Source organism: Carlito syrichta, unplaced genomic scaffold (genome assembly GCF_000164805.1).
Source record: "Carlito syrichta isolate Samal-C Ts95f unplaced genomic scaffold, Tarsius_syrichta-2.0.1 Scaffold287145, whole genome shotgun sequence".
Taxonomy (NCBI): domain Eukaryota; kingdom Metazoa; phylum Chordata; class Mammalia; order Primates; family Tarsiidae; genus Carlito; species Carlito syrichta.
Genome location: NW_007231241.1, coordinates 59,309 through 65,728, shown reverse-complemented (window position 1 = coordinate 65,728; position 6,420 = coordinate 59,309). Strand labels below are relative to the sequence as shown.

Genomic DNA, 6,420 nt, shown 5'->3' with positions numbered 1-6,420 from the left:
CCTGGACTTGCGGCACACCACGGCCCATTCCGCTCAGAACCCCAGGCTGGGCCTCCCCAGAGGAGGGACCCTGTGTCAGCAGAAGAAGTAGGAGACTGGGCGGCCTGCAGCCGACGAGCCCAGAGGGAGGCTATGGCCTTGTCTCCGGGCACTGGAGCCCTGCCACCATGACTTGGGGGCCTGCGGCCTCTCTGCGGCCAGGACTGGCACCATGTCAGGCTGTCCCTGCCTGCCTGGGCTCAAGCCTCCTAGCTGGCCTCCACCTCCTCGTCTGCCCACCGATTCCCAGGCTTTGCAAGAAAACTCCCCCACAGACTGGATTTCCAATGCCTCCTGCAACTCTGTCCCTTCTCCCCCGAGCCCTCCCTCCTCCCAGGAAGTCTCTTCCCTCCTTCATCCAAGATTCTCTTTCACTCTCCTCTTCTACCTCCCTTCTTCCCTTCTCTGCCTTCTTCGCCGTCCCCTAGGAAGCCCTCCTTGATTACAGGGGAGAGTGAGGACATTGCTGAGTCACCAGTCACTGTTCAGCACCGCATTGTCCTCCTGCTGGACTCGGCGAGCCAGGACCAAGGGGTGGCGGCACCCTCTGTTCAGCCCCTCCACTCCTGCTCCTCCTTCCTCTTTGGAATAAGCCAAGTTCTTTCTGAAGTGTAGGCAGAGACATAAGCATGCAAGGATAGGCAGACACAGTCTCAAAAAGAAGCATGAGGGGCCCAGTCCTACAGGTGTTCAAAACAGCCCAGAGCAACATTAGCTGAAGCCTTGCAGACAGCAAACGGGAGGAAGGAGGGAGCAGAACCAGGAGGGAATGGCGGCGGGGCCGGTGGTCACGATCAGGTTTCCAGTCACGGAGGCAGCGTGGGTCGTTCTGTAAATAAATGGCACAACTGAGTAGCTCTCTGGAAGATAAAACGCTCTGCCTATCTTCACCAAAAAAGAGAGGCACCGTCACCCTCACCTGCAGCCCTGAAGGGCTCCAATGGGGCCGAGTGTGATCATCAATTGACGTTAAAGAGAAATCCTTGGAAACGTACAAAGCACTTGCCAAGCATTCCCTCTTAGGTTAAAGACATCTCAGGTGGAGCAAGGTCTTAAACATTGAAACCGTGGCTGGCGCAGCGGCTCACACCAGTCATCCCAACACTCTGGGAGTCAGAGGCGAGAGGATTATCTGAGCCCAGGGGTTCAGATCAGCCTGGGCAACTTGGCGAGACCTCGTCTCTACAATAAATCAAAAAATTAGACAGGTGTGATGGTACGTGCCTGTAGTTCCAGCTACTTGGAAAGCTGAGGCAAGAGAATTGCCCGAGCTCAGCAGTTCGAGACTGCAGTGGCCCTGAGCATGCCACTGCACTCCAGCCTGGGTGACAGGGAGACTCCAACTCAAAAACAAAAACAAAACCAGAAAAAACAAAACCCTCAAAATACAACAAATTTTAAATGATTTAAAAAATTAATTTAGAGAGGGAAAGACCTTTTGAAATAGGGCACAAAGCCCAGATGTCAGAAATAAGAAGCCACATAAATCTGACTCCTTGCAAGTCAGGATTTCATCCAGGGAAAAAGCATCATCAGCAAAAAACAAACTGGCACCTCTCAGAATGGGCTGAGGGTTTGTGTTCTTAATACTTCAAGGACCCTCCAGCCCAATGAGGAAAAAGAACGACTCGAGTACAAAGCTGGCCAGGAAAGCACAGGAGGGGTTCACAGAGGAGCGAGCAGCCTCCTGAAGGCTGAGAGGAGGCTCAGCCCCCTTCAAGAAAGAAAGAAAGAAATAGGAATCACGGTGCACACAAGGGGTTCTTTTTCACAATCAAATCAGCCAAGTGGCACATGCTCCTACTCGACTGCTGAGAGTGTGAGTTGGTCCTGTCTCAGGAGAAAGTGACTGGGCCCAGTGACAGCTAGACATTCACATGCCCTTCAACCTGGGAGTGCAGCTCCTGGGGATCCCCTGGGGTAAGATATAAAAGTACATCCATCGGGCCGTGGTCCAGAAGCATCGCTTGGAGATGGCCCAGAGGCTGGTGGGGTAATGGATGGAATGGAATCACCCACGAAACGGAGCCCAGGCAGTTGTTTAAGAAGCATGACTGCTCTGCCTGCCGGCTGAGAGGGTCCTCGGGAGAAGACACGGAGACAAATCAGAGGCAGAAGCTTGTGTGTGGCACTGACGATGTCACCTGTTGTGGGAACAAAAGCCAACTTCACACACATGCATTTATGAAAGTAATGTCCACACGTATGCCAGAGCCAATTCAGTTCATTTCTGGAAGAGTCTGTGGGAGGGTGACCTGGCGGCTACTGTGAACTGGAGCTGAGTGTCTGGAGATAAGAGGACACTTTCCACAGAGTACCCTTTCATAAGTTCTAGATTTTGTTCTGGCACAAACAAATAAAGCCATTTAAAAACAATACAAGTGGCTGGATGCAATGGCTCACATCTGTCATCCCAGCACTTTGGGAGGCTGAGGTGAGAGAACCGCTTGAGCTCAGGAGTTCGAGGCCCACCTGGACAACATAGCTAGACCTTGTCTCTACAATAAGTAAAAAAAAATTAGCCAGGCACAGTGGTGTGCACCTGTAGCCTCAGCTACTTGGGAGGCTGAGGCAGGATGATCACTTGAGCCCAGCTGTCCACTGCCCCTCCCTGCTCCAGCCACCTCCATCCACCCACCCACTCCAAGTGCCAGCTAAGCCAGGGCCTGTCGACCCCAGCAGGCAAGTGTGGGGCTGGACAGGGAGCAGCGAAGGGAATCTAACACCATTGGTGCGACTCTCCCCACTGAGACGTGCCCCAGAACATGCGAACAGGTCCCATGGAACACAGGACTGTCCCAAGGTACCTGGCAAGGCTCCCATGTGGCTGGAAGTCCTTCCTCCTTCCCAATGGCATTCCCCAGTCCCTGCTGGGATCACCCAGCCCAGGGTGGGGTGCAGGTGCCCCTGGGGAAGAGGGTGGCACAGAGGCAAACTGACAGCTCCACTTGGAAGAGCAGTGATATGGACCTTTCAGGTTAGTCTGGGCTTTGAGAGTGTCAGCTCAATGGGTCGGCCAGCCAAGCCCCAGAGAGCATCATCAAGGGGCTGGTAAGCCTAGCCCTGGAAGTGTCAGCTCTAATGGACTGACAAGCCAAGCCCTGAGAGTGTTGCTGGTTCAGTGGGCTGGCAAGCCTGGCCCCCGACCTGTCTCAGCTTCAGAGTGTCACCTTCTTCTGGCAGCTGTCCTGGTTCAGTTGGCTCTGTCGCCTGGCAAGCCAGCCTCTGGGGTGCATGGTTCTTTGGCTTCAACGATCTTCTGCAGCTCTTCAGGTTGCAGCTCTTCCAGGTCGAGGTTCTTGTCTCATACCCAGGAAGAATGAGGGACACGGACAGCCGGAAAGTGAGAAAGCAGGAATTACTGAACACAGATAAGCTCCCACAGTGGGAGGGGACCCAAAGGGGTTGCCCTTCTGGGACCAAAATCCTGATGCTTATGTAGCCCTAAGTCTAAGCTGATTGGCTAGCACTAACTGTGAACTGTAGCTGTTCTGATTGGTCAGTATTAAGGTAGGGACCTAATGGTGAGCTGATTGGTTACTTTTCAATCCCAGCAGTGAGTACTTAAGCTTGAGTTTGAGAGGCTTGCAGGGAGCTCGTTTACCAACGCTGAGCCTGAGAGGCCTGGTGGGAATTCACTGCATTGTTATCAGAGAACCTGCCTGTCTGTCTGCCTAGGCTTTCTCTAGCTATCTCTTGTCTCATTAGCCCCAGGGAACCCAGGGGGGAGAGACCAGGCTGACTATCCCCAACCAGACCCAGCATCAGAGTGCCAGAGGAACACTGGAAATGCATGTTCCCAGGCCGGCCCACCATGAAGGCAGCTCTTCCAGAGGGCTGGGCCAAGGATTTCACACTTTACACATTTTCCCAAATGACTCAGAGGTATAGCCCACCCAAGAGGTGCTGTCTGTGGCCCCAGGCCAAGCCACTTGTGGGCAGGGAGAGAAACTGAGTCCCAGAGAGAGAAGTGACTCATTGGGACCACCCAAAGGCCAGAGGAGAGCCAGGGAGTGTCCCTGCCATCCACTCTGTGCTTGTGTGAATGAGCACAGGCCAGAGGCCCACAGAGCACCCAGGATCGACAGGCTGGAGCTCTCCACGGGGCCAGCCCAGAGCATCAGCAGGACGGAGGCAACCAGGGTGGGGTTGGAGTGACTGAGGACTCAGCCCCAAACCTTATGTGGAGAAGACACAGGAGTTTGGGTCTGTTGGGCGTCTGTGTGTGCCCTGGTATTCCCATTACCCTTCCCACTGTGCAGATGAAGACACTGAGGGAGAGGCCCACGTCAGGGAGCACAGAGCCGACTGTCAGCCCCGGGGTGTGGCTCTGAATCCTGTCTTTTCACAGCCCCCGAAAATCTCCCCAGCCCCTGACCTTATCCCATACTCTGGACGCATTTCAGGCAACAGGTGTCAGATGGGGTCTGTGGTGGACAGCCAGGGAGGCATTCATGTCTCCATCTCACAGAGTCATGAGCATGCAAAGCTGGGCTCAGCACCTCCTGTCTGCTGTGTGACCCTGGGCAAGTGACTCGACCTCCCGGTCTACGTTTCCTCATCTGTAAAAGGAGTTAAAGTCAACTACTCCTCAGAGTTCTCAGAGGAAGTCAGCTCATCATCAAAACATGGCGCCATCTAATGTTGACTGGACTTGAGGTGCCCGCACTGCACTGGGTATGCCACAAGTGTCACTGCTGCCCCCATGACAGCTCTGCCAGGCTGTGCTGTTATAGCCCATTTGACTGATGGGGAAACTGAGAGGTTAAGTAATTTGCCCAAGGTCACACAGTCAAAGTCGAGACCCAGACCCAGAACTGGCATTCTTTGTTTTTTCATATATATGTATTTGAGTTGGAGTCTCACTCTGTTGCCCAGGCCAGCATACAGTGGCATGCTCATGGCCACTCTAACCTCAGTCTGCTGGGCTCAGGCAATCCTTCTGCCTCAGCTTTCCAAAGTAGCTCAAGCACAGGTATGTGCCACCACACCTGGCTAATTTTTTGATTTATTGTAGAGATGAGGTTTCACCAAGTTGTCCAGGCTGGTCTTGAACTCATGGGCTCAGGAAATCCTCTCACCTCAGACTCCCAAAGTGCTGAGATTATAGGCGTGAGCCACCATGCCCGGCCTCATTTATATTTTTAATTGACAAATTAAAGTTGCATATATTGACTGTGTGCAACATGTTGTTTGAAATATGTGTACACAGTGAAAAAAATGGCTAAATGGAGCTAATTAATGTCTGCATGACTTCACGCTTACCTTTTTTTGTGGTAAGAACACCTTGCCCTTTTCACAAGATGGCGCCAAAGGCCAAGAAGGGAGCTCCTGGCACACATCCTGCGCCTGCCCCTCCTAAAACCAAAGCCAAAGCAAAGGCATTGAAGGCCAGGAAAGCAGTCCACAGCCACAAAAAAAGAAGATCTGCATGTCACCCAGTTTTCAGAGGCCCAAGACTCTGTGGCTCCAGAGGCAGCCCAAATATCCTCAGAAGAGTGCTGCCAGGAGAAACAAGCTTGACCATTATGCCATCATCAAGTTTCCCCTGACCATTGAGTCTGCCATGAAGAAAATAGAAGACAACAACACACTTGTGTTCATTGTGGATATTAAAGCCAACAAGCACCAGATAAAACAGGCTGTGTTACCTGCCTGGGCAACTTGGCGAGACCTCATCTCTACAATAAATCAAAAAATTAGCCGGTCGTGGTAGCGTGAGCCTGTAGTTCCAGCTACTTGGAAGGCTGAAGTGGAAGGATCGCTGGAGCCCAGCAGGTCGAGGCTGCAGTGGCTGGGAGCGGCCACTACACTCCTGTCTGGGCGACAGAGTGAGACTCCAACTCAAAGAACAAAACAAAACAAAACAAAAACAGGCTGTGAAGAAGCTCTATGACATTGATGTTGACAAGGTCAACTCCCTGATTAGGCCTGATGGAGAGAAGAAGGCATATGTTCGACTGGCTCCTGATTATGATGCTTTGGATATTTCCAACAAAATTGGGATCATTTAAACAGAGTCTGGCTGGCTAATTCTAAATATATATCTTCTCACCATAAAAAAAAGAACACCTCAAATCTCCTCTCTCAGCAATTGTCAAGTACAATACCTGGTTATTAACTAGAATCACTATGTTGTGCAATGGATATCTTTCTTCTTCTTCTTCTTTTTTTGGGGGGGAGTCGGGGGTCTCAATCTGTTGCCCAGACTGGAGTGCAGTAGCACACTCACAGCAATCCTCCTGCCTCAGCCTCCCAACTAGCTGAGACTACAAGTGGATGCCTCCACATCTGGTTAATTTTGTTGATCTTTTGTAGAGATGAAGTCTCACTATTTCCCAGGCTGGTTTTGTGCTCCTGGGTTCAGGAAATCCTTCCGCC

At 52.0% G+C, this 6,420-nt stretch overlaps 1 pseudogene across 1 annotated transcript; it reads left to right on the top strand.

The window, feature by feature from the left end:
* The first annotated feature begins 5,342 nt into the window (after positions 1-5,342).
* Positions 5,343-6,053, top strand: LOC110595160 (annotated as a pseudogene). Its single transcript, XR_002481636.1, has 2 exons — positions 5,343-5,680; positions 5,916-6,053. The product of XR_002481636.1 is annotated as a 60S ribosomal protein L23a-like (transcript).
* The last annotated feature ends 367 nt before the right edge of the window (positions 6,054-6,420 follow it).